Source organism: Chelonoidis abingdonii, chromosome 6 (genome assembly GCF_003597395.2).
Source record: "Chelonoidis abingdonii isolate Lonesome George chromosome 6, CheloAbing_2.0, whole genome shotgun sequence".
NCBI lineage: Eukaryota > Metazoa > Chordata > Testudines > Testudinidae > Chelonoidis > Chelonoidis abingdonii.
In genome coordinates this window covers 1,966,584-1,992,831 of record NC_133774.1, presented here as the reverse complement: position 1 = coordinate 1,992,831, position 26,248 = coordinate 1,966,584, and the positions used below count along the sequence as shown (strand labels likewise).

General features: G+C 57.4%; 1 protein-coding gene across 8 annotated transcripts in view; it reads left to right on the top strand.

Annotated features, from left to right (window-relative positions):
* Nucleotides 1-23: 23 nt before the first annotated feature.
* RUSC2 (RUN and SH3 domain containing 2) overlaps nt 24-26,248 on the top strand; it is an 88,400-nt gene continuing 62,175 nt past the window's right edge. The window contains exons 1-4 of one of the 8 annotated variants that reach the window (XM_075066803.1): nt 24-101; nt 5,344-5,639; nt 7,212-7,317; nt 8,173-8,411. The gene's annotated coding sequence lies outside the window, so the exon portion shown is untranslated. Of the gene's footprint in view, nt 102-5,195; nt 5,640-6,828; nt 7,318-8,172; nt 8,412-26,248 lie in introns of those variants that run through there. The other 7 variants (XM_075066804.1, XM_075066806.1, XM_032772961.2 and 4 more) reach the window with 7 other exon arrangements.

The window sequence follows — 26,248 nt, the reverse complement described above, 5'->3', positions numbered from 1 at the left end:
GCCATCATTAACTTGTAATCATGGGGAACACCCACCAGTGGGTTTTGAAGGAACCTGAGGCTGGAGCTGGGATGACCTCTGGCTAGCTTTCTAGCATGCAGGTAAGTTCTTCTATTTTTTGTCATACGTGTTCCCTGCGATGCTTTCACTTTCAGAATAAATATGCTTGCTGAGAAAGAGCTGGGTGTGACTTGGTAAGTGCAGGCCATTACACGGGTCAGAACCCTGGAGAGAAAGCAAAGCGCAGACGCTGGCCTTTTAGGCAGTCTGGCTTGCTGGGAATATCATAGTGTAGGCAGGGAGCTGTGCAGCCTTTAAACCCTGCTCGGGAGGGAGAGAGACATGGAGGTGGTGAGAAGAGGGTTCATCCACTTTACAGAAGCAAGGAGGTCAGACCCTATCCTGGTGTCATTTCATTGTGTGAGCACAGACCGTAATCTACTGCAGCTGGCTTTGGGGGTAACTTCCCCCAATCATGGAGGATTAAGGATGAGGCAACATTGAATCCCCCAGAGATAGACGAGCTCTGGGCTATGGAGCCAGCAGCCCAAATGCTGCGGAGTTCTGCAGCAGTGCTTGCACTGGCTGTCCTCTTCTCTGCATACAGGAGATCCCAGCAGGCAGGTTTTCTCTCCGTCCCCATGGCTTGGCTATGTCATATGCTGGCACTACAGTCTCTGAGGGCGCATGCCCCATGCTAAGGATGAAGGCAGCTGCTCCTTTGGAAGGGAGAGAAGTACATCCTTCAGGCTGCTAGCAAACTGCCTCTGAGGGTGGGTGACTTGTGGGCCCTCCGAAAGAAGTTCTGTGGGCCCAGAGCTTCCTGCAGCTCCACCCAGGATTAGCTTATCTGGAGCTTTCTGGGACGTTTGAAGCATCAACTCTTGTACATTTGCCTGCAGAACTCATGGGATGTCTCACTATAAACTTGGCTTGGACGAGGGTTTCCTGCCTGTACCAAATACCAAGCCCGTCCCCCCAAGTGTGCAGCAAGGCTGGATTCCAAACTGGCTTCATTTGTGCAACCAGCTTCCCACTGAACACTCACTTCTTGAGTGTGGGCAACTGCCTGGCTGTTTTAGCCTGGGGCTCCGCGCTCATTCCCAGCCCCGTGACGTCTGCCCTGGTGTAGTCGGGAGTATGAGTGTGCGCGTTGCTTCTCTTTCCCCCGACTCTGGCACATGGGGCCTGCTTGGGGGGTTGCTCCTGGTAGCCACTTCCTTGAGACCCAGAGAATCTTCCCCCATTCCCCTTTCCTCCTGCTCTGCTCCCCTCACCTGGGCGGAGTGATCCGGGGCTCCTCTGGCTGATTCTAACCTGTCTCGGGGAGTCACAGCTGAGAATTCGAGGGTATGGCTCCCGCTCCTGAGCCATGCCCTGGAGCGTGAGCTGTGGTGGAGCTTGGCTCGGGGCTGCTCTGCATCCTTATCTCCCCTGCTGCTCCTGGTGACCTGCTGGTGCCTGTTCTTGCACAGATTACCAGGCCCTTCCCCTGTGCCAGCTGTTCCCTGTGGCTCACTGCGGAGAGTGAATGGGGCCTCTTGTGCCGTGCCCTGAGGGAGCTCCGGAGAGCTCCCATCCCGCATGTGGGGACTGTCATTCTCCCAACAGCAGGCTCCCTAGTGATCTCTTCAGCCTCGGCCAGTGTAGCCCACCCAGGACCCCCAAGGCAGAGCGCCTGCTTGGGGGGCACAAGCTGCCTGCTCTCCTGCTGTGCTGTGCATCTAATCTGGGTGTTCATTTGGTGCCAGCCCTGCAGTGTGTGCATGTGAACAGTGAGATCCAAGGACTTCTCTCTAGCCAGGGCTCTTAGCCGGGGGTGGGTGGCTGGGGGGTGCCATGCCCAGGGACACCAAAATACAAGTTCACCTGACCCAGGGCGCCAGTTTCCCTAAGGTCAGCCCTGATCAGCTCCTTTCTGTCCTGGCAAAGTCCTGTGGTGACGACTGGCAGGCGTGGCTGGCATTAGGGGCTGGGGGAGATCAGTCCCTGCTGCCTGCGGTCTGAGTGAGCTCTGCACACGGGCTGAGCCTGGGAGGGGAAGGCCGTAGGCAGCGGCAGGGTCAGTGCACCTCGAGCCAGGGGCAGTGGAATGACCCCGCTGTACTGGCTGTTTGTGTGCAGTGACTCTGAGGACGTCCTGTCCCAGCCCTGTGCCAGATGGAGCTCAGAGCTGGGATGTCCTGAGCCACCTGGAACAAGTGACTGACACCAGGTGTTAGTGCTGCTTTGCCCGGGCCCCCTGGGTCTCTTGCATTGGGCAGTCACATGCTGTCCTGCTCAGGCTGCAGAGAGCTAGTCCCTGGAGCTGGTGGGAGGTATTGGGCAAAGAATGAGGGAAGCTTATGCCTCCGTTTTGCCAGAGGGGCGGGGAACGAAGGCACAGTAAAGTCCAGGCAGCCCTATGGGCAGAGAGCGGCAGGTAGCAGCGCGCGATGCTCCAGACGGAGCCCGTGTCTGGCCCAGGACAGCAGAGCGAGCCAGGCTGCCCTGTGGGGGCAGAGGGGCAGGTAGCAGCGCGCAGTGCTCCAGACGGAGCCTGTGTCTGGCCCGGGACAGTACAGTGAGTCAGGCTGCCCCACGCCCACACTTCCCCTGCGGAGTCTCAGCTCTTCAGAGGAAGGGGAATGGCTGTGCACGCCCTTCGCTGTCGCTGCCGTCCCGCCAGGCTGACGGCCAGTCGTGGGAATGCAGGAGCAGAACTTCCTGCCTGAAGGGAGCCAGGGAAATCTGCTTCTCTTTGGGAGAGAGGGGGGTGATGGCAGGGGGCACCAGGGAGTCTGAGAGGGGCCCCCTCAACCCAGCTCCCCCTGTGCTCAGGTGCCTGGAGCGGGTTCTCTGGGCCACTCGCACATCTCAGCCAGTCCCAGTTATCAACAGGCACTTCTGTGCCCCTGAATGGAGGCTTTAACCCAGGTGATGTGTGTTAGGGTCTGCAGAAGTAACGGGGTGCAGTGCTGCCATTGGGCACCATAACCCCTTGATCCTCTGCTTCAGCTCCCCCCTGCCCAGGGCGTGGGCGTCCCTTCCTGCAAGCCACAGCTTTGGATCTTCCTTGCTGGTTGTCTGCCTCTCAGGCGGCCCTGGCTCTGCCTGACTCCTGCCCCAAATCTGCCTGCTTGTCTTGTTCCTCCTCCACCAGCCAGTCAGCCCTGATAGCTGCAGCTCCTGCTTCTCGGTGCTCAGTTCTCCTTCCATTTCTGCTGCCTGCCCGGCCACCTTCCCCCTCTGGGAACCAAATTTCCTGCGTCTGCTTAGCTCTCTCCCCACTCCTGGGCGTTTAAAATAAAAATTCAGAGATGCGAGGGCTCATGCTGGTGTTCATTAAACCCTGAGTCACCAGCATGTCAGCACCGTCGGATCGCAGCTGTCACCGGGTGGGGTTGTTATGCTCGCCGCAGCCAGCTCACTTTGCAAACCAGCGGCCAGCGCTCACTCCACGTGCTGCGTCTGAGTAATGAGATGTGACGAACTGGGTCTGCTCTTACTGTGGGCTGTGAATGCTGAGTGGGGGGTGTTGACCTGGGAGGACAATCTGCATTGGGGGATGGGAGACTGGTCTTGAGGGAGGAGACCTGAGCATGTAACATAGAGGCCAGGTGACGCCTCTGCTCGGGAAGCTGAACTAAGGCTTGGGGAGGAGACGCTGGGGGGAGACACAGGGTTTCAGGAGCCGGCTGGGGAATGGAGGGAAGGGCAGACAGGGCTCTGACCCCCCAAGGGGGCTGTGGTGCTCCTGGGACCCCAAGATGGACCTAACTGGGGAGGATCCTGTCGTCTGTGCCTGCAAGGCCTGTCTGGGACTGTGTTCCTGGTGTCTAAATAAACCTGCTTTACTGGCTGGCTGAGAGTCACGGTGAATCGCAGAAGCCGGGGGTGCAGGGCCCTGACTCCCCCACTCTCCGTGACACACCCCAAAGCCTCGTTCCTGAGGATGCACACCCAGAATTGGAATGCAGGGAGGCAGCAGTGAGGCCCGGGTGACCCGGCTTGCTCTTGGTCCTGCAGAGGGGCACATCCTTGACCTCACACCCAAAGTCTCACTTTAGTAGCCAACCTGGGCCTGTCTGCAGAAGGAAGAGGCCGGAGCAGCCGGAACTAGCTGGCCATGCCAGACACCGCCCAGGGTCTCCGAGTATCCCAGCCTGGGGAAACCAGCCCCGCCGAGCTCAGCTGACCGTCTCGTTCTGTTACTTTGCTCCATCCCTTAATGGCTGTTGGCTTATGCTGACAAAGCAGAGCTCAGACCTAACTGTTCTCTAAGGTAGCTGGGGGCGTTCAGTTCTTGTTATCCACCCCAGTGTCGGGAGAAGGCATGGAGAAGTGGCCGATCTACCGCCTCTCCTCTTCCCTCTGAAGTGACCAGGCTTGATCTGCTCAGTCAGAGCCTGCCCGCTCCTGGGAGCGCTCTGCAAGGAGCAGCAGCTGGATCCCTTGTGACTCATTGAGGGCTGTTCCCCAGGAAAGGTACAAAAGTAGCATCTGGGCGGAGGACGCTGAGGCAAGTGGAGCCTGTTTCTCGCAGGGTTTGGCTCTGCCCTTCCTATCTCAGGCAGGGAGGGGGTAACAGCTGGCATGGGGTGGGAGTGTTAACCTGCAGCTGGAGCCCTTGACTGAGGCGATCCCAAAAGTTTGGGCAGTTCATGTGAACTCTGATCCTGACTGGAATTTTGCCATAGGCTCCTGTCTCTGTAACGGGTAGAACCAGAATCCCGAGGCCCCTGAACGCTGTGATTTGAGTCTCTCGTCTGGCCAGCTAATGAGTTTAACGCGCCTGCGGTGTTGCCGAGTGCCCCCATCCTCTGGAAGCTTTGTGCTCTTTATAAACAGGGCCAGTGTTTACTATCCGCTGGAGCCTTTTTAGCGTGCCCTGCTGTGCTGCTAAATCCGGCCGGCTGCTGGGCGCCTCGAGTCGGGTGCTGCTAAATCCGTCCAGCTGCTGGGCGCCTAGTCTGGGACCTCCTTGATGGTGCTATTCCCGGTGACCCAGCCTGCTCCTGGGTGGGGTGAAGTTGTTGTGTATTGCTGACATTCCCAGGCAGCGCCCGCAGTCCTGCCAGCATGTGTCCAGGAGGGAGCTGCTTCAGGAACCGGAGCGCCTGCCCGAAGAGCAGTGGGAAATGCTGTCTTCACCAGTAGCGCAGCTGCAGTGACGGAGCCCAGGGTGAGCGCTTCCCCAGTGGATCGCAAGGTGGGCTCTGGGCAGGGAGTGAGGGTATTCATGGATAATTTGCTTCTCTGGGATACTCATCACTCAGTACAAGGTGCGCAGATATTAACTGTTAATGAATTTACCCTTGTGTCCCTGGGAGGTAGGGCAGGGTCATTATCCCCATTTCACAGATGGGAAAACTGAGGCATGGACAAGCCGGGACTTCCCTAGGCTCACACAGGCACCTGGCAGAGCTTGCAATGGAAACTAACCTGAAAAGATTCAGAGTGTACCTGTCCGTCCCTGTAAAGGGCAAGTACAACCTGTGGACACTGCACCCCGGCTCAGACGGAGATGGAGCACTGCATGCTGAGAGCTGTAGTCTCCATAGGCTGTCTCCCCTTAATGAAGATGAGGGCAGTTCCAGGGCATGCTGACTTCATGGGCCACCCCAGCCTAGCCTGGGAGCAGATGGTGCTGCAGTGAGGTTAGTGAGAGAGGGGTTTGGGAGAGGCATTTTATGGGCATGGGGCAGGGAGAGAAGCAGGCAAAGCTTATGGCAAGACCCAGGGAGTGGGACATGGGCTGAGATGGAGGCATGGACAGAGCACGGTGGCACCATTGTGTTCTCAAGCTGCCCGGGGGAGCGCTGTGCCCCGGGAGGGTCAGCATGGGGCGAGGAGCTTTACACCCGGCCTGTGCAGGCCATGCCTCATCAAGGGCTGGGGTCACCTGTGTTGGGATCTAGTGAAGGGTCACCTTGAATGCAAGACACCCACACAAAGTGCCCCGGTTTGGTATGAGAACAGCGATGTTAGCAGTGCTTGGGCTGGTGCCGTGTGCTCCACCCCGGGGCACCTCGCTCCAGCGCACTTGGGAAAGTACTTTCCCTGTCATATTGTATTATGGGCTGTAACACTGCTAGCCGGGCTTCTAGCCTTACTTAAACTTGGTTTCTGCTAGAGCCAGGCATGACTCAGAGCCAAATGCCCGAAGAGCAGCCTGGAGCCTGGGCTGTTCTGAGAACACATTTAAAGCCCTTGGTTTCTGCCTGCGCGGCTGGCCGCTCCTGTCTGAGCCCGGCGTAGCTGGGACTGTAAACGTAACCCCAATGTAGATGCACCCTCAGCATTGTCTTGCTCAGCTGTGCCAGGGCCTGTCACACGAACGCGAGCCTGCCTGGACTCTCCCACGTGCAGGGCTGAGCTGGGAGGGGTCCAGCTTGGCGAACCTGCCCAGAACCCACTCACCACACTGGGGTGTCAGTTCATGGAGCCTGGGGGGCTGGCAGCAGCTGTCCCCAGCAGAGTGGGGAGCCAGGTCTGCCCCTGGAGCCAGCCCCATCTCAGTGGGAAGCTTTCTGCTTTTGCTGTGCGGATACTGCTGCGAAAGGAACGGACCGTCCCAGCCTGGGGGCGGCTGGGCTGGGGGGAGCACTGGCCTCCCTTGCTGCAGGGACTGGCAGCCTAGGGAGCTGGCCCTGGGGTAGGGAGCCCCCCCGTTGCTCTGATAGCCGCGTTCCTCCCGGGGGGGACCAGGAGGGCGGTGTTGGGCTCCTCAGCCAGCGCACCCTCAGTGGGGTCACAGAAGGGGGAAAGTGGGAATGTGGAGAAGCCCTTCCTCAGCCGCCCCCTGCCCCGCAGAACGAGCAGGTGGAGCTAACGGTTGTCCCTCCCACCAGCCCAACCCAGGAGTTTGGGACTTAGGCTGGGGCCATATTGGCAGTTTGTGGGCACTGGAGGGGAGCGTTTAATGGGAGACAGGCTGTGAAGACTACAAGCCCCAGCATGGAGTGTGGCCAGGCTGCTCTCGCTGAGAAGGAATGTTGCATGCTGGGCCCTGTAGTCTCCCTGGGCGTCTCTGCTGTCTGTCCCTGTAATCAGCAGGGTTGCTGGCTCCGGCTCTGGGTGCGTCGGTATAACAGCAGCATCCAGCATGCTCTGATTGGCAGGAGTCCTGCCCTGGCCCCACAGGGGGTCCCCTGGGAACTGGCTGCTCCTGGGCACCCCTGAAGAGTGCGAGACCAGCGCGATGCACAGCACCTTTCTCTTGTCTGAAGGTTATTGCAGGGCGAGTCCTGCCACCCGGCCCTGGAGCTGGCTGCAGTGGTGACACCTCCCCCAGACCTCAGGAGTGAGGCTGGGTCCTGCTGGGCGTTGCCCGGAGTAAGTCTCCTGGGCGTTCTGGAGATTTCGTTTTGATCTGCTAAAAATTAAATTGAAAACCCCACCTCTCCAGACCCCTGCCCCCAGGGCGGCACCTTCATGTCTTCCTTTGCCAGTCGCAAGCTCAATGTGGGTGGTGCTGAGATCGGAGTGGGCTCAGACACGCAACAGGCCAGGGCAGGCTGTAGCATGGCGTGACTGGGAGCATGGGAGCCGTGGGGGCTGCAAGCGGCCTGGGGGATTCGGTGCCCAGGACTATGACGCTCTGTGCTCAGGAAGAGGGAGTGGGCCGAAAGGGAGCTGGGCAGCCTCGCCCACGGTGTTCATGTGGGGGGCTGTTTGTCTGGTCCCCCAGATGGGACTGTCGGGTGCAGCTCTGCCCTGGGGATGACGTGGATCGGGCCACGCAGGCTGGGGAGTGGGTGTCTAACTCGATCTTCAGTGGGTCCCATCTGGAGAGTTTTGAGAGTCTCTGAGTTATTTAATATTCACCAGTTGCTGAGGATGGGGGCATAGGAGCACCTGGGAGAGGCTGTATCCAGGGGCCCCTCTCCCTTCAGAGGTGATAATGGGAGTCTAGGCACTGTACCCCACGGAGCCAGCTCCCCCCATCTCTGGGAGTGATGCCTGTGTTTGCAGTCTGTAACCCGAGCTGCATTTCTGCCATGCCCTTTGAGAGGGCCTCTGGACATACACTGGGCTTTTCATTAGTAGTCTGGGCCTGGCTTTGCCAGCCAGCAGCCCGCGCCTCCCCCTGCTCGCAGGCTCGGTGAGAACACACTAGCTTTGCAGGACAGGGAGCCAGGAGCCGGGCTAAGCCCAGATCCTGGTCTGAGAAGTGCCCTGTCATTCCAGCAGCTGCTGCGGAGCCTCTTCCTGACACCCGGTTACAGCCCAGAGCCAGCTGATCACTGATCCGATGCTGGGACAAGCTAGTTTTCCTTTGGATTATCACTGGCCCAGCAGTGTGTCTTCTCCAGCCGCTCTAACGCGCCAGGCATTGTGAGAATCTCGTCACTTACGCGCTGGGCACCCAGCTGCAGTGAGCCATGACCAGGGCCTGGGGAGCCGGTACAGGGACTGCACCCAGCCAGGTAGGCACTGAAACCGTCTGTTTGCACTGCTGAAGGTCTCTGTATGGGCAGCGAAGCCCCATCTCCCCACCCAGGGAGTGAGAGATGTCGTTTCCTGTGTGGCTTGTGAACATGTTCTGAACAGCAGTGTGCACGTAGTCCTGCCAGAACGGGGGGGGCTGTAATATATGCGCTATGGGAGGATCCTTCGTGTCTGCCTTGCAATGGGGCACAGAGCTTTCCTCTCTAGTGCCCTGTTCCAACCCAGCTCAGGTCTGCAGGGATCCAGAATTGGTCTCGTTCCCCATATTGCTCAGTGTCCCAAGTGGTTGATGTGGGTGGGGGGGGGGTGTCCTCCGCGCAGCCCTTCCCAGCCGCAGCGGTACCTGTCCGATTCAGCAGTGTGGGCGAGAATGGGATATGGCCTGTTTCAGGTGCGGGGAGAATGGTTTTATGGAGAAGTTACAGGGCTGGGTTCTATAATCACTGAAACTGACCATAGGGAAATTACTCAAAATCCTACGGAACGGGACTGGGATGATCTCCGGTTAGTAGGGGGTGTGAAAGGTTCCCATTTTCCCAGCTCCTCTAGGACGTTCGCATGAGGGAGGTTCTTGGGTGGCTGCTGGCCCTGGATGGAGGCTCTAGAGCTGGCATCTTCCCCCGCAGCTCAAGGCATGTTTTAAACACAACAGCGTTCTCACAGTGAGTGTTTGTATTTAGCAACCTGCTCGCCCCCTGCTCCGCACCAGGAGAGTGTAAAGCGACGGGCAGGTGGCACGCTGTCCTGCCCCACCTGGGACGGGGGCCTGCTTGCCTGCCTTCCTCCCACTACCACGGCCATCCTGCCCCCAGCTGCCATGCGCCTCTCCCGGGCTCCCCGCTCTCCATGGCAGGCCAAGGAGACTGGATCTGCTGCAGCGAGGGACTTGTTTGGAGGGCCAGCTTTGGCCCTCCAAACCATTGTGCAGGGGCTGCTCAATCCCAGCCCCCCAGACATTGGGAGCAGGGTCTCACCCCGCTCTCTGCAGGCAGAGGCTGTATAAATAGTGCCGGCAGGATACTATTTTGGTTCTAGCCCTTCTCAGGATGCCTCCCAAGAGTTATGTGAACAACGGTTAAAAATAACGCTCCACGCCCTGCCCGAATGCTGGAGTTAACTTCAGACTGGGCAAAACCCAGCGACCGTTCCATAGACAGCAGACCTGGCCCCTGGGCACGGGGGAGCAGGCAGGACTTCAGGAGCTTTTCTGCTCTGACTGCTCAACCTCCCTACGGGGGCTGTTGATGGCATCGGTTCGCCAGGCCCACCACTGGCCCGCGGGACTAGGAGTATTTGCCAAAAGGCAAAGGGCCTCGCCCAGAACAAGCTAGGTTTTATTTCTGAGCTCTGATGGGAGACACAGGAGTTTCTGGGAAGGATCAGACCCGGGCTTCTCCCGCTGCTGCCGAGGAAGGTGCAAGAACCTGCAGCAGTGGAGTTGAGAGAATCCGTCGCCCACGTTAGGTCTCCCCCGATCCTAATAGACAGGTTTAGAAGGATTAATGTCCCTACCGCGACTTCCTTTGCAGTTGCTTTGTAGCTCTGGATAGTCTTGCTAGCCACAGACACACACTGTCCAGACAGCAAAAGGTTAACACTGAAACCCTGCCAGCTGGTGTCAGGGTCCCTCCTCTGGATAACTTTTCCATACTGTGGTGCAGAGGCTGCTGGGCTCCAGGGGGAGCATTGCATGCTGGGAGGTGTAGTCTCTGCTGGCTGCACTTTATTAGTGGTGAGGGTGGCTGCTCATTGTTCTGCGCAGGTGAGGCCTGGCCTGCTTGTCAGCACACACCGGACAGAGTTTGGGCGCCTGTGTTTGCATGTGACTGTGCGCGGGAGGCGCGTCAGCGCTTCCATTGTGACCCCCCAGACAATAGTGCAGGGGTCGGCAACCTTTCAGAAGTGCTGTGCCGAGTCTTCATTTATTCACTCTAATGTTAAGGTTCTGCGTGTCAGTCATGCATTTTAACCTTTTTACAAGGTCTCTTTCTACAAGTCTATAATATATAACTAAACTAGTGTTGTATGTAAAGTAAATAAGGTTTCAAAATGTTTAAGAAGCTTCATTTTAAATTAAATTAAAATGCAGAGCCCCCCGGACTGGTGGCCAGGACCCGGGCAGTGTGAGTGCCACTGAAAATCAGCTCACGTGCCGCCTTTGGCACCTGTGGCATAGGTTGCCTACCCCTGCAATAGCGGTTCATACCCGGGGCAGCTTGTGTGTGACAGTGCGGCTGTGCTGGAGTCGGGTGGCGGTTTTGCTGCGGGGCGGGGGGGAGAGGCAGGCTCGGCTGTGGTCTCGGAACATGGCCCATTCAGAAAGGCGCTTGTTACTGGAGTCGCTATGAAATGGAAGGATGGCGCTAACAGGGTGAGAAATGGCTCTAAAAGCCCTGGACTCACTGGTGCCATTTCCCCATGTGTGCTTGCAGGGGCACGGATTGACACATGCCCCAGGGAGCTGCAGTCCTAAATGCATCAATGTTTATAACTCTAAATGTCCCTCAGCCAGGGCCAAATGAAATGTCCTGGCAAAGAGTTCTGCCCAGCCTTGTTCTGAGAGAGAGCACCAGACCCACCCCTGTGTCTGGCTCCCGCCTCCCCTCCCCTCCTTAGTCACTCTGCTTGGTCCTCACTTGCCCTCAGCCCCTACTGTTGTGCATTTGGTTGGCGTTCTGCTTTCCTGGCATTGTGATTAAAGACCCTAGGGCAGGTTTCGCCTGAGTTGGAGTGTGAACCCCGACGTCCTGGATGTTTCCAATATGGGCTGTTCCATACATTTCCTCTGCAGTTTCAGCTGGCTACAGTATTCACTTCCTGGCCTGAACTGAGCGGCCTTGTTGCTGTGCGTTGTGAAACAAATGCAGTGCTCCACCCTAAAGGTGGCTGTATTTGAGGTTGGGTTGGGTGTTCTGTTCCTTACATGTCCCTCACCTGCTTCCCCAGCCGGCTCTGAAGTTTCACTAAGGTTTGTAAAGGAACTGAGACAAAAGTCCATCACAGAAATTTAAAATCTCTTTGCATCTGATTGTGCTGGGGTGTGGCTGGGAGGCAGGATAGCCTTTTCCAGCCTTTAAGCCCTGCATCTGCTGGCCTCGCCACTGCTGACGTCCAGCACAGGGGGTCTCTGCCCCTCAGAAGGGCTCTCCTTTCTCTGCCATTCTCACCACTGGGCATTGCATAAGGCAACGTTCTTGCTCTGCCGGGAGCACTGCGGCTGTTAGCAGACACGAGCCTGTGGACCTGGGACTCTCTCTGGTGGGAGGTCCCCTGAAAGGGAGGTGGTGTGGTGTAGTTAAAGCTAGAGGGAGCTCTACTGGGCTCCTGTTTACTTCAGACCATTTCTCTAGTTTGTCTAGATCATTTTGAATTTTAATCCTGTCCTCCAAAGCACTTGCCACCCCTCCCAGCTTGGTATCGTCCACAAGCTTTATAAGTGTGCTCTCTAAGCCATTGATGAAAATATTGAACAGAACCCGACCCAGAACCGATCCCTGCGGGACCCCACTTATGTCCTTCCAGCATGATTGTGAACCACTGATAACTGCTCTCTGGGAACGATTTTCCAACCAGTTCTGCATCCATCTTATAGTAGCTCCATCTAGGTTGCATTTCCCTAGTTTTTTTATGAGAAGGTCACACAAGACAGTATCAAAAGCCTTACTAAAGTCAAGATATACCACGTCTACCACTTGTTCCATCCACAAGGCTTGTTACCCTGTCAAAGAAAGCTCTCAGGTTGGTTTGAGACGATTTGTTCTTGACAAATCCATGCTGCCGTAGCACCTTGTTATCTTCTGGGTATTTGCAAATTGATTACTTAATGATTTGCTCCATTATCTTTCTGGATATAGAAGTTAAGTTGACGGGTCTGTAGTTCCTCGGTCTGACCTTTTTCCCCTTTTTATAGATGGGCACTAGATTTGCCCTTTTCCAGTCCTCTGGAATCCCTCCCATCTTCCAGGACTTCTCGAAGATTTTAATTGCAGATGGCTCAGATATCTCTTCAGTCAGCTTCTTGAGTATTCTAGGATGCATTTCATCAGGCCGTGGTGACTTGAAGACATCTAAGTTTTCTACGTAACTTTTAACTTGTTCTTTCCCGATTTTAGCCTCTGATGCTACCTCATTTTCACTGGCATTCACTGTTAGATGTCCAACCGCTACTAACCTTTTTGGTGAAAACTGAAACAAAAAAGTCATTTAGCACGTCTGCCATTTCCACATTTTCCATTATGGTTTCCACCCCATCCTTGGGCTTCCTCATTCTTCTAATGCATTTGTAGAACAGTTTCTTGTCTCTGGTTAGTTTAATCTCGTTTTGTGCCATGGCCACTGTAATTTTGTCCCTACGTATTTGTGTTCTTTATTTGTTTATATTCATCCTTTGTGATTTGGCCTCGTTTCTGCTGGACTAGGACCCTCCTACCTTTCACCACCGTGGTTTTCAAGACCATCTCATGATGTTTTGGGGGCCCCAACTCCTGGGTTTTGAGTGCCTAGGATTGTGCTGACACTACTCTGTAGTGGAAACACGGCCTCCTGGAGCTAGGTGTCATCGTGGGAAGGCTGGTCAGCTCTGGGCAGGTCACGTTACTGCATGGGTGTGAATGACCTGCATCTTGCCTGTTAGCACTTGTTAGCTCGTTAGCACTCCTAGCCCTGGGGATGGAACTGACGAGTGCCTGGCCGGGAGATGGCCCAGGAAATCCCAGCAGCGTCGCTTGTTCGCTCACTGAGTTTCTCAAGGTTTTGCAGGTTAGCTGAAGAGACACATTTTTGTGCCCCCTCAAACTCCTTATAAAAGTCAAAGTAAAAGGGGACCGGTCCTAGCAGTGCTACACCTGGCTGGTTCGTTGTGTGCGCGTGGCGGGGGTAGCAGAGAACATCTGAAGGGCCTTGGGGTGGGGGAACAAGACTTTCTGTGCTTTAGACTGGAAAAGAATTTTCAATGCCTGCGACCTGCCATTGCCTGTCATGTCCCCCCCGGCAGAGAAACCATTTGCTGTAGTGCACCTCCCAGGCAACCTCTGATGGGCAGACTGGCCTGAGGGCACTGATGTGTCTTGGGGGGTTCCTGTTTCCACTATGGGCAGCTGGATGGTGACTGAGAAGGAAGTGATCTGTTCTGGAGCCTGTGTACAAATGTTCCTTCCATAGTCCAGGCCAGTCACTCAGCTCTCCTTCCCCGAGGCAGTGCTGGGAAGGGTGTCAACTCCTGTGACTTCTGGTCACGTGGCCTCCCTGGTGATTCATCCAAAGCCAGCTGGCGGATTTGTGTATTAGAACAGATGCACAGAGTCATAGGTTCCAGAGCCAGAAGGGACCATTGTGATCATCTGGTCTGACCTGCTGCATAGCACAGGTCAGAGACCTGCCCTGAAATAATCCCTAGAGCCGATCTGTTAGAACACAGCTAATCCTGATTTCAAAGTGGTCAGAGCTGGAGAATCCACCACGTCCCTTAGTAAACTGTTCCAATGGGTAATTACGCCCACTGCTAAAAATTTACACCTTATTTTCAGCCTGAATTTGTCTAGCTTCACCGTCCAGCCATTGGATCGTGTTTAGACTTTTCGCTGCTCGATTGCAGAGCTCGTTATTAAATATTTTGTTTCCTGTGTAGGTACTTGTAGATTGTGATCAAGCCTCCCCATGACCTTCTCTTTGGTGAGGTCAATAGATTCAGCTCTTTGAGGCAGGTTTTCCCATCTTTTAATCATGCTTATGGCTTTTCTCTGACCCCCTTCAATTTATCAACAACCTCCTTGAACTGTGGGCACCAGACCTGGACACAGCAATGGTCGCACCAGTGCCAGGTACAGAGGGAAAATCACCTCCTGCTCATTCTCAAAATTCCCCTGTTTATGTTTCCCAGGATCGCATCAGCCTTTATGGCCACAGCGTCACATTGGGAGCTCATGTTCAGCTGATTTTCCACCACGATTCCCAACTCTTTTCCAGAGTCCCTGCTTCCCAGGATAGAGCCCCGCATCCTGTAAGAATGACCTATGCTCTTTATTCCTAGATATATACATTTTCATTTCGCCATATTAAAATACAAGCTGTTTGCTTGCACCCAGTTTCCCCAGCAATCCAGATTGTTCTGTATCGGTGACCTGTTCTCTTCATTATTTCCTACGCCCCCAATTTTTGTGTCATCTGCAAACTTTATCAGTCATGATTAAGGCTACGATTTTGTCATGGAGGTCACAGAAATCATGGAATCTGTGCCTTCCAGAGACCTCCGTGACTTCAGCCCATGGCTGCTGGGAGCCGCAGGTTCCCCCCACTGTCTGCGGCACCTGGGAACTGCAGGGCACCCCCGTCGCCCGAGCTCTGAGCTGCTGGGGTGGCAGGGATACCCCGCAGCTCCCGGCCGCCATGGTCAGCAGGGGGACCCCAAGTTCTGAGATGTCATGGGTGGCGGGGGTGTTTGTCCCTCCTTTTTATACTTTCAGTTCCCCTCTTGAAAAACATTTCAGCTGGGGTCCAGGAAACGAAAACCCTGTGGGGAAGGATGTTCCCTGCTGCTTTTTTCTCACTGGTTGGAGTTTCCTTTGTTTCCCTTCCTGCTTGATGACTCTGTTTGCTACTTAAATGCAAGTGAAGCAGAGCCCACATTCCTTTGTTTGAGACAGACTTGTGTGCGAAGCTCAGTTTGGAACATGTGCCAATAACACCACCCAGTGGAATCCATAACTCTTCACATACAATGTAGCTGTGCACATTTTATCAGGATGATACTGATCAGCAAGGTCTGAGTTTTCAAATGATCCCTCACAAGACACACTTGGTACAAAGATTATTGCAGTAGTGTGTAGGGTGTGAATACAGGTGTGTTCTGCCCCACTCTCCTCTCGTGAATGGTTCATGGTGCTCGGTGTACGTGGGTGAGCAAGGGCAGACTGCAGCTGGGAGAACCACCTGGGATTTCAGGGTGAGACACTTCCATTCTACAGGTCACCCAGGCAGCTTTACAGTTGATGGCCTGGGCTTCTCCTGCCCAAGAGGATAAATTCTACGGAAGCCTGATAAGCCGTAGCAGTCAGGGCCCCAAGGTTCCCTGCTCTCGTCTCGCCTGCGTGGCTTGTCTTCCACTAGCCACTGCTGCTTGCTCAGATGGTGCAGGTGGATGAGCAGGATCTTCACTGCTGTGGTGGCAAGGCCTGGTTGCTATCAGAAGGGAGTGGTGCTCCAGGCAGAGCTGTACCTACGGCTTGTCAGTCGCAGCCACCTGCAGGGCCGAGCCAGGCCAGGCCGGGTGGGATCCTGGCTGGGTTAGGTTAGTTCATCAGGTCAGCATGGGGACCCCCGGTGAGGAGTGTAGCCCTGGGGGGCCAGTCAGGGCCGGGCTGAGTGGGATCCTGGCTGGGTTATGTTAGTTCATCAGGTCAGTGTGGGGTCCCCCTGGTGGGGAGTGTAGCCCTGGGGGGCCAGTCAGGGCCGAGCTGGGTGGGATCCTGGCTGGGTTAGGTTAGTTCATCAGGTCAGCGCGGGGTCCCCCTGGTGAGGAATGTAGCCCTGGGGGGCCAGTTGGGGCCGGGCTGGGTGGGATCCTGGCTGGGTTAGGTTAGTTCATCAGGTCAGCGCAGGGTCCCCCAGGTGAGGAATGTAGCCCTGGGGGGCCAGTCGGGGCCGGGCTGGGTGGGATCCTGGCTGGGTTAGGTTAGTTCATCAGGTCAGCGCGGGTTCCCCCGGTGAGGAATGTAGCCCTGGGGGGCCAGTCGGGGCCGGGCTGGGTGGGATCCTGGCTGGGTTAGGTTAGTTCATCAGGTCAGCGCGGGTTCCCCCGGTGAGGAATGTAGCCCTGGGGGGCCAGTCGGGGCCGGGCTGGGTGGGATCCTGGCCGGGTTAGGTTAGTTCATCAGGTCAGCGCGGGTTCCCCCTGTGAGGAGTGTAGCTGTCAGTTACAGCCTCCTGGGGGGCCAGTCGGGGCTGGGCTGGGTGGGATTCTGGCCGAGTTAGGTTAGTTTATCGGCTTGGCTTGGTATGGCGTCCCCCATGTGAGTCCGCAGTTCCTGACAAAGCTGGTTAATGTTGGTGTCTGTGGGCAGGGACAGCTGCTTGGCCTGTTGGCATTGGTCCCTCGTAGCGTCGGGGTTGGCAGGGCTCCCAGGAGAGCAGGGAGAGCAGTAGAATATTTTCCATTCTGCTCCTCGCTGCAGGACTAAGTCTCCAGGGTAACGCATTGCTTTGCTACAGAGGAGGTCCTGCTGTCCCGGCTGAACAGTCCTCAGCGCGTCCACCCAAGTCTGCCATAATCGCTGCTGACAGCACAACGGTGCGGGCCGGGTGGTGGTCTAGGGGTAAGGCTTAGCTGAGGCTCCATTAATAGTCTCCCTTACTGCCTCTTAGGGGGAACAGAAAGCCCTTGAGGGGAGCAGAGAGCTAGCTCTAAACTACCCGACACAGCCGGGAGAGCTGAGACCCCATGAAGGCCTCTGGAGAGACACGCAGCTCGAGGCAGGAGAAGGCTGGGCCCTGCTCCTGCGATGGGCACTGAGTGGCCGTCTCCGGTCATTCTGGAGGGGAGATGCAGTGTGAGCAGCAAGAGCACAGGCCATGCACCTCAGACAGCAGAGCAGTGCCCAGGGCCCCACCCCAGCCCTGGGCCTCTGGAAGTCATTTCCGTGACCCCGCCCTGCTCAGAAAGCAGCGGGAGGGCTCATGTGCCCAGCTACACTGGTACGTTGACCCTGGGAGCGGTGCCCAGTTCCTGCCTGTGCGGCGTGTCCCAGCAGGGAAGAGTTTAAATGCCAGTGCTCAGGTGGCTCCATGAGGTCTCATCACTGCCTCCGTGAAGTGCTGCTGGGCTGGCGACCAGACTCCTTGGCCTTGCCAGCATGGAGCATTTTCTGAATCCAGCCTGTTGCCCTAGTGCTGGTGCAGCTCAGCTGGTGTCTGAGGAGTGGGGAGGTGAGTGCAGACTGGCTCTGAGCAGGGCACGCCAAGCCGCTGGCAGTACCATGGCTGGCTGCTCTACGCTACTGCCCCCAAGGTGCCACCAGTGCTATCAGCTGTGCCCACCACCTCCAGGTTCCCACCGAAACCACCCCTGAGCAGCCTCAGGCTGCGCTTTGGGCCTTCCCGTGGGTCCAGCTGCATCAGGCATCTCCCTGGGAGAGGAATCCCACTGCAGGGGCAGGGGAGAACTCAGATTATGGTTCTAGTGCCCACTAGCGATGGGCACTAGAAATCCTTCAGGAGAACCGTTCGCCCTGCAGGCGTGGGCATCCCCTCAGCAGCTTGCCAGGAGCCTGCAAGCCACGCAGGTGCAGCCACCCCACGCTGACAGGGAGATGACTTGTCCCAGCGCAGGGATGGAGAGGAAATCTTGTGAGCCGGGGGCTCCGGGGGCCACACGTTTGTGTTGGAATGGGGTGGCCCTGGGCTGCATCGCAGAACTGACAGGGTTTGGCTGGGCCTATAAGCAGCACGGGAACCCCCCACTTTAGATAGCTGCCGATTCAGTCGTGGTTTAAGATTCGCAGCATATCTGGGCTCGAACCCTTGGCCGTGTGATGCCTGCACTGGCTGAGTGCCTGGCTGCTGCTCTCCACCCCAGAGGTGGCAGCATTTCAAGGGTGCTGTTTGGATGTTGGTTGTGAAGGCCTTTGGGGTAAGAGGCACCATGGAGAACCACAAATCTTTCCTTTCAGCCCCTCTGTGGCCCTAGTCACTTCCCCTGCTCCACACGGTGGGCCAGCCAGCACCTTCTCTCCATGGGCCATGGCTACCCCAGGAATGGTTCTGCATGCACCCAGCAATTCTAGCTCCCTTTCTGTCTGTTGCCAAGAGAAGAGAGCAGGAGGGGTGAGACCCAGCAGCAGGAGCTGCAGCATATTTCACTGCGGAGGCTTCAGCTGGATGTGGGAGGCTGCAGGTGACCCTGAACTGCTCCTCCCTGATTTCCCAGTGCTGATCAGAACCAGTCCTCCATCTTCCAGCTGGGCTTGTTCTCTGCACACCCCTCCCCCTTGGCTGCCTCCTCCCAGTCCTTCCTGGGCTGAAGTCCCGCAGGGACTGGGGCTGAGGCAGAGTGGCTGAGCAGTGGGCATGCCTGGTCCTTCACACAGCACAACGTCACAGCAGCAGCAGGCAGAGTGGGGATGTGATTGCGCAGACCCTCTGCATTGCCAGGGATGCAGCTGTAAAAGAAATATGAATTGACTGTGCATCCCCCCAGTACGTGGATCTGGCTGGAGTCTGGACCCTCAGCGCTGCCGGCTGCACTTGGGGGCAGAGGCATGAGAAGGCGCCTTGGGAAGGTGAGCTGGGGAGATGACTGGGGGACGCTTGTCTTGCTTGCAGATGGTTTGTAGGTCAGACATTTTCCTGCCAAGCGGTGGATTTTGCCAGCTCCCCGCTGGAGCTCAGAGGCGTCAGGTTTGCTTTGTCCCTCTGATGCTGCGCTGGGTGGGAGGCTGGTGCGATCGTGGTTCCCGGGGTTGCTGTGCAATGTGTGTCCATGTAGCCGTGACACAGCAGGTTGTCGTGTCCAGGACTCCCCGGCGGATCGGTCCTGCAGAGGCGAGCGCTGGTTTGCCCTGGCATCGCCCTCTCCGTGGTGCAGTAACACGGCTCCCCATTGTCTGCCATGACAGCCCAGCCCAGTTTCGGTGCTGAGCGCTGCCGCGCCGTCTGCGCGTCCCTGTGCGGTGTGAAATCCGTTCTGACCGGCAGCCCTGTCATGAGAAGCCCCGAGACCAAGAACACGGGCAGGGCAGGGAGGTTGGCCTGGGCTCGGTTTACGGGGCGGTGAATGGGTGGCACACAAGCCCTTCGGCTGGAGCATGGGGGCAGGTGAAAGCCCTGCTCCGTGCAGGAGGAACACACCCAGCTCTGCGGGCTGGGATCCTTTGTGCTGACCGCCTGGGTGGCCCATCGGTGCCCGGCGGTAGCTGCTCTCTCCTCTCGGCTGGGAAAAGGGGCAATGAGTCCGTCGCTTTAATTGTCGAGACTGGCCGTGCGGGGCCGGGACCATTTACTGGAGCTTCACTGTGAGCAGGTGTTGTGCCCCACACCCCATTCACCAGCCAGGTGCTCCCCAGCCACTGCCAGGGCACAAGCGCTCTAGACAAGAAGCCGGCTCCCCTAATATGTATGTGATGGAGGGATGCTGAGGTCAGCCAGAAGAGCAGGGATGAGGTGGTGGTGTAGGGTATGAAAGAGAGGAGGAAGGACCTATAGGGGATGCAGTGGCAGGGGCTCCAGTGGAGTGTGGGGTGCCTGTAGGGGGTGCAGTGGCAAGGGCTCCAGTGGAGTGGGCTGTCTGTAGGGGATGCAGTGGCAAGGGCTCCAGTAGACTGTGGTGTCTATAGGGGGTGCAGTGGCAGGGGCTCCAGTGGAGTGTGGGGTGCCTGTAGGGGGTGCAGTGGCAGGGGCTCCAGTGGAGTGGGCTGTCTGTAGGGGATGCAGTGGCAAGGGCTCCAGTAGACTGTGGTGTCTATAGGGGGTGCAGTGGCAGGGGCTCCAGTGGAGTGTGGGGTGCCTGTAGGGGGTGCAGTGGCAGGGGCTCCAGTGGACTGTGGTGTCTATAGGGGGTGCAGTGGCAGGGGCTCCAGTGGAGTGTGGTGTGTCTATAGGGGAAGCAGTGGCAGGGGCTCCAGTGGAGTGGGCTGTCTGTAGGGGGTGCAGCAGCAGCGGTTCCAGTGGAGTGTGGTGTGTCTATAGGGGGTGCAGTGACGAGCTCTAGTGGAGTGGGGTGTCTATAGGGGGTGCAGTGGCATGAGGTTATAGGGGATGCGGAAGTCAGTAGCTCTACTCCCCTAGACACCGGGTATCAGGTGAAATGAGTTGAGCAGCCGTACCACACTCACAAACCCACTCCCCCATTAGTGAGCTCAGCAGAGTTCTAGGGCAGCTCATTTCAGGGGTCGCCAAGGGGCGGTTTAGATAAAACACCCTCAGAGCTGCAGGAGATCCTAGGCTAGGAAGGGCAGGCATGGGGCAGGCTGAGCTTCTCCCTGCTTTGGCAGAGCTGTGGAGGAGCTGAGAGTGAGAGCAGCAGCAGAAAGGGCTGCAGGTCAGAAATGAGGTGCCTGAACAATGCATGTGGGGCTCGGGGCTGGATGAGCAGGGGGCTGCTGCACCGGACTGGGGCCTGGAGGAGCAGTGGCAGAGGTGAGGGGGAGGGAATTCACAGCTGGATGAGCAGGGGGCTGGACAGGGGCTGGCGGAGCAGTGGCAGAGGTGGGGGGGTGTTCAGGGCTGGAAGAGCAGGGGGCTGGACTGGAGGCTGGAGGAGCAGTGGCAGAGGTGGGGGGGTTCAGGGCTGGAAGAGCAGGGGGCTGCTGCACTGGACTTGGGGCTGGAGGAGCAGGGGGCTGGACTGAGGGCTGGAGGAGCAATGGCAGAGGTGGGGGGAGGGAATTCAGGGCTGGAGGAGCAGGGGGCTGGAGGAGCAGTGGCAGAGGTGGGGGGGCATTCAGGGCTGGAGGAGCAGGGGGCTGGATTGAGGGCTGGCGGAGCAGTGGCAGAGGTGGGGGGAGGGAATTCAGGGCTGGAGGAGCAGGGGGCTGGAGGAGCAGCGGCAGAGGTGGGGGAGGAATTCAGGGCTGGATGAGCAGGGGGCTGGACGGGGGCTGGCGGAGCAGTGGCAGAGGTGGGGGAGTTCAGGGCTGGAAGAGCAGGGGGCTGGACTTGGGGGCTGGAGGAGCAGTGGCAGAGATGTGGGGGAGGAATTCAGGGCTGGAGGAGCAGGGGGCTGGACTGGGGGCTGGAGGAGCAGTGGCAGAGATGTGGGGGGTTCAGGGCTGGAAGAGCAGGGCGCTGCTGTACTGGATTCGGGGCTGGAGGAGCAGGGGGCTGGACTAGGGGCTGGAAAAGCAGTGGCAGAGGTGGGTGGGGGAGAGAATTCAGGGCTGGAGGAGCAAGGGAATTTAAGTATTAAATCCCTAGCGTGATTCCCTCCAGCTTTCCTCCCTGTGTTCGTGAACCATGCCAGGACTCTCCCCAGCGTGAACGCAGTTTGGTTGAGGCTGGAATTGTCCTCGGCACAATGTTTTGTGCAGCGGTTTTCTGGAAGGACCATGTTGTTTCTGCATGTCCTTGGTCAGTCTCTGTCTCGCCCACGTGGTCCTCTCTTTTAAACCTGGGGAGCAAGACAGAGCCAGAGCATCTGTTCAGACAGCAGAGGGGAAGAACCGAGATTCATGCAAAAGTACGCGGGAGAGAATTAGTTCTCCCCAAAGCTTTAGACCCATAAATTAACATGGGATCAGGGCATTTAACCTCCTGGACTGTGAACATCCTCCCTTCGAAAACCTGAACCCCATCCCAGGGAACTCAAAACCCTGTGTGTGTCCCATCCTCCTTCACAATCTGGAGGGACCTTGCTGCGGGAGATGCACCTGCAGGAGGGAGCTAGAGAGAACCGGCTGTGGGGCACATGCATCTGCCGGGGGCTGCATCAAGGTGCCAGGGGAGAAAACGTGCAGCAGGGAACACAGCACCCGTATCTGCCTTGAGGAGATGGCAAACCTACTTCAGAGCACAGACACGTCTCGGGAAGCTGGGGACAGTTCGCGTCAGATGTGTGCGATTCTCTGCTTGCCTCTGCCCTGGAGAGAGGCTGAGGAGATTGAGGCAGATACCTGCAGACTTCACAGCCCTGGAGAGAGGCTGCACCTGAGACGCAGGCTGCCTGGGCCTTGTTGGTATGTCCTGCTTGGACTGCACTATTCGTTAAGCACTGGGAGTGCACCAAGCCACGGGCCCTGCCTGAGGTGCCTGAAGTCTAAAAGAGGGGCAGGATTGGTGGGGACTGAAGAGAATTTAGGAACCACTAGCTTTAAAGAAATCCTGCAAATAGCACCTAGGCCCTGGCGTAGGATACCCAGCCTCGTTACTGTCTGGAGAGAGAATGGGGCACTGTGACGAACTGGGACTGTTCTTAATGTTTGCTCTGAACACTGTGTTGGTGCCTCAGTGTCCCCTAGGCAGTTCTTAAGTATCTAGGTGGTGGGATCCGGGTGTGTGATTGCTACAGAGGAAGGGGCCAGTGCCCCTAAATGCCGGGCACTCTGTCTCCTAGCAACTGATGGCCTGGGCCCCTCCTCTGCAAAGGTGCAACTGAAAGTGTTGGAGACAAAGGGATCAGGTGACCTCCTGGCCCGGGAAAGGAGCTGAGCAGAGAGGAGGGGCTGGAGGGAGGTTAGTCTGGAGCTGGGGCTGGAGAGGGTTGGTTTAGTCTGGAGCTGCACTTGACGGACATAGGATGAAGTGCAGAACCTAGAGGTTCTGCTCACTTGCCTCCCCAGAATGGACCCGGACCGAGGGGTACTGGGCCTGGACGGACAAGGATGAAGTGCAGACCTAGGGGTTCTGCTCACTTGCCCCCAGAATGCGACCCGGCCGAGGGGTCTGTTCGCTGTAATCTACAGCTTCTGTTTTGAGGACACTTCTGTTCCTGCATCAAACCTTGTTTGCTGGGCTGTAGAGTCCACGTCTGACGCCAAATGGGGGTGCAGATACGCCTGTGGCTTCCCCCGACCCCGCCTCGGTGGCACCGCTGGGGAACGGCACGAGGGCAGGGATGCTGAATGCTCCAAGGAAGGAGACCCCGGGGTGAGCATGTTGTGAGCTTCGCCCTGAACAGTCTCTCCCAAGGGAGAGGAGCTCCCCAAAGTCCATGACTGGCGCTGTGGGGAGCACGTTCCAGAGCATCGCCTGCGGAATCCGTGACGAACCTGGGTGGCAGGTGGATACTGCAACCCCGTGATGGCGCATTCCTTGCAGTAAGCTGCACTGGGGAGCAGTAAAACAAAGGGGGAATATGAGCGACCACGGCTGTCTGAAGTGAAGAGGGAACGGTTTAGGGGGCAGTTAACCTACTGGAAGGTCGTGTGACCAGACTGAGAAGGGACGTTGGAATAACAGGGGTCCCCCTTGAGGACTGCGTAGCAGTCTCAGGGGGGAGTGAGCTTGCTGCTCGACCCTGGAGAGAGAAGGATTTTGCAGTAGCAGGGTTCCCTGGGATTGCAGGAGCAGTCCCAGGGGGCAGAGAGTCTGCAGCTCGCCCTGGCAAAGATAGTGGTGATCACGAAGAAGGGCTGGCCACACCAGGGGTTTCTTCTGGAAACCATTGGGGGAGCCAAGAGCACAGGCCTGTGAGTCCAGAGCCACTTGGGAACGGTGAAGTTGGATGGCCTATCCCATCTCCTTTAGAGGACAATTGTACCGGTGGCAAAGAGAGAAGTTACGCATGGGGGGTTCACAAGCACAGTTAAGTCGTTGCAGTTGGAGGAGGTAGGACCGCTCTATGAGGGCAGATTCCTGACCCAGATGGTGGCTACAAGAGGATCTGGAGCAGCAGCCAAGGCACTTCCTGGAGTCTTGGTCCCAACCAGACAAGATCTTCACGATTGGGTTCCGGCCCATCAGGGGATCGGAGATGGATGGATTTGGAGCAGCCTGAGAGAGCGAGAGGACATGAGAGCGAGAGCAAGAGGTGTGGAAAAGCTGCAGGAGAGCATAGCAGCAGCACGGACTGGTGATGGTGGAGCGGAGAGACATAGGGGGCTGCCAGGGGTCAGTGGAGGAAACACCCGCAGGGGCGGGCCCTGGGACAGAGGAACTGTGTGGTGCAGCCGCAGATGCTGGGTGACTGTGGACCTGGGTGAAGGTCCCTGGGGTGAAGCCCCTCGCCCTGCCTATGGCCGGATCCCTGTGCAGACGCAGGAGGGGTCGGGCTGTGCTGGTCATTGGGGTTCTCCATGATATCGGCTGGGAGGCCCGGTTGGGGGGTGACTGATCTCCCCTTGGGACAGGATCCAGGCCTGCTCCTGTACTGCGAGGGTTTGAATTCAAATTCCAGGGAACCAATTGGCTGGGATGGAAATGGTTCAGTGAACTGCAATGACCTGGCTGGCAGGGGAGGGGCTTCTGGGCTCGGATACCTGCCTTACCTATCTCTCTCTTTTAAAAGAGAGAGATAGGTAAGGCAGGTATCCGAGCCCAGAAGCCCCTCCCCTGCCAGCCAGGTCATTGCAGTTCACTGAACCATTTCCATCCCAGCCAATTGGTTCCCTGGAATTTGAATTCAAACCCTCGCAGTACAGGAGCAGGCCTGGATCCTGTCCCAAGGGGAGATCAGTCACCCCCCAACCGGGCCTCCCAGCCGATATCATGGAGAACCCCAATGACCAGCACAGCCCGACCCCTCCTGCGTCTGCACAGGGATCCGGCCATAGGCAGGGCGAGGGGCTTCACCCCAGGGACCTTCACCCAGGTCCACAGTCACCCAGCATCTGCGGCTGCACCACACAGTTCCTCTGTCCCAGGGCCCGCCCCTGCGGGTGTTTCCTCCACTGACCCCTGGCAGCCCCCTATGTCTCTCCGCTCCACCATCACCAGTCCGTGCTGCTGCTATGCTCTCCTGCAGCTTTTCCACACCTCTTGCTCTCGCTCTCATGTCCTCTCGCTCTCTCAGGCTGCTCCAAATCCATCCATCTCCGATCCCCTGATGGGCCGGAACCCAATCGTGAAGATCTTGTCTGGTTGGGACCAAGACTCCAGGAAGTGCCTTGGCTGCTGCTCCAGATCCTCTTGTAGCCACCATCTGGGTCAGGAATCTGCCCTCATAGAGCGGTCCTACCTCCTCCAACTGCAACGACTTAACTGTGCTTGTGAACCCCCCATGCGTAACTTCTCTCTTTGCCACCGGTACAATTGTCCTCTAAAGGAGATGGGATAGGCCATCCAACTTCACCGTTCCCAAGTGGCTCTGGACTCACAGGCCTGTGCTCTTGGCTCCCCCAATGGTTTCCAGAAGAAACCCCTGGTGTGGCCAGCCCTTCTTCGTGATCACCACTATCTTTGCCAGGGCGAGCTGCAGACTCTCTGCCCCCTGGGACTGCTCCTGCAATCCCAGGGAACCCTGCTACTGCAAAATCCTTCTCTCTCCAGGGTCGAGCAGCAAGCTCACTCCCCCCTGAGACTGCTACGCAGTCCTCAAGGGGGACCCCTGTTATTCCAACGTCCTTCTCGTCTGGTCACACGACTTACCAGTGGTTAATGCCCCCTGAAACCGTTCCTCTCTCAGCTTCAGCAGCCTGGTCCTCATATATCCCCCTTTGTTTTACTGCTCCCCAGTCAGCTTACTGCAGGAATGCGCCATACACGGGGTTGCAGTATTCCACCTGCCACCCAGTTCACGGATCGCAGGCGATGCTCTGGAACTGCTCCCCACAGCGCCAGTCAGGACTTTGGGGAGCTCCTCTCCCTTGGGAGAGACTTGTTCAGGGCAAGAAGCTCACACATCTCACCCCTGGGTCTCCTCCTTGGAGCATTCAGCATCCCTGCCCTCCGTGCCGCTTCCCACAGCGGTCCACCCAGGCGGGGTCCGGGGAAGCCACAGGGTTCTGCACCCCCATTTGCAGTCAGACGTGGACTCTCAGCGAGCAAAAAGATTCAGATGACAGGAACAGAGTTCATAAAACAGAAGCTGTAGATACAGCGAACCAGACCCTCGGCCGGGTCATTCTGGGGGGCAGTGAGCCAGACCCCAGGTCTGCCCTTCATCCTTGTGCCGTCCAGGCACCCTGTGGCTTCCCCAGGACCCCGCCTGGGTGGGCTCGCTGTGGGAAGCACACGGAGGGGCAGAGGATGCTGAATGCTCCAAGGAGAGACCCAGGAGGTGAAGACGTGTGAGCTTCTTGCCCTGAACAAGTCTGCTCCAAGGGAGAGGAGGCTCCCCAAAGTCCTGCCTGGCTGTGTGGGGAGCAGTTCCAGAGCATCGCCCGGGGACTCCGTGACAGGCACGGATCACTGGCGGGTTTGAACTGGTGTCAGTGGTGGATTCTCTGTCACT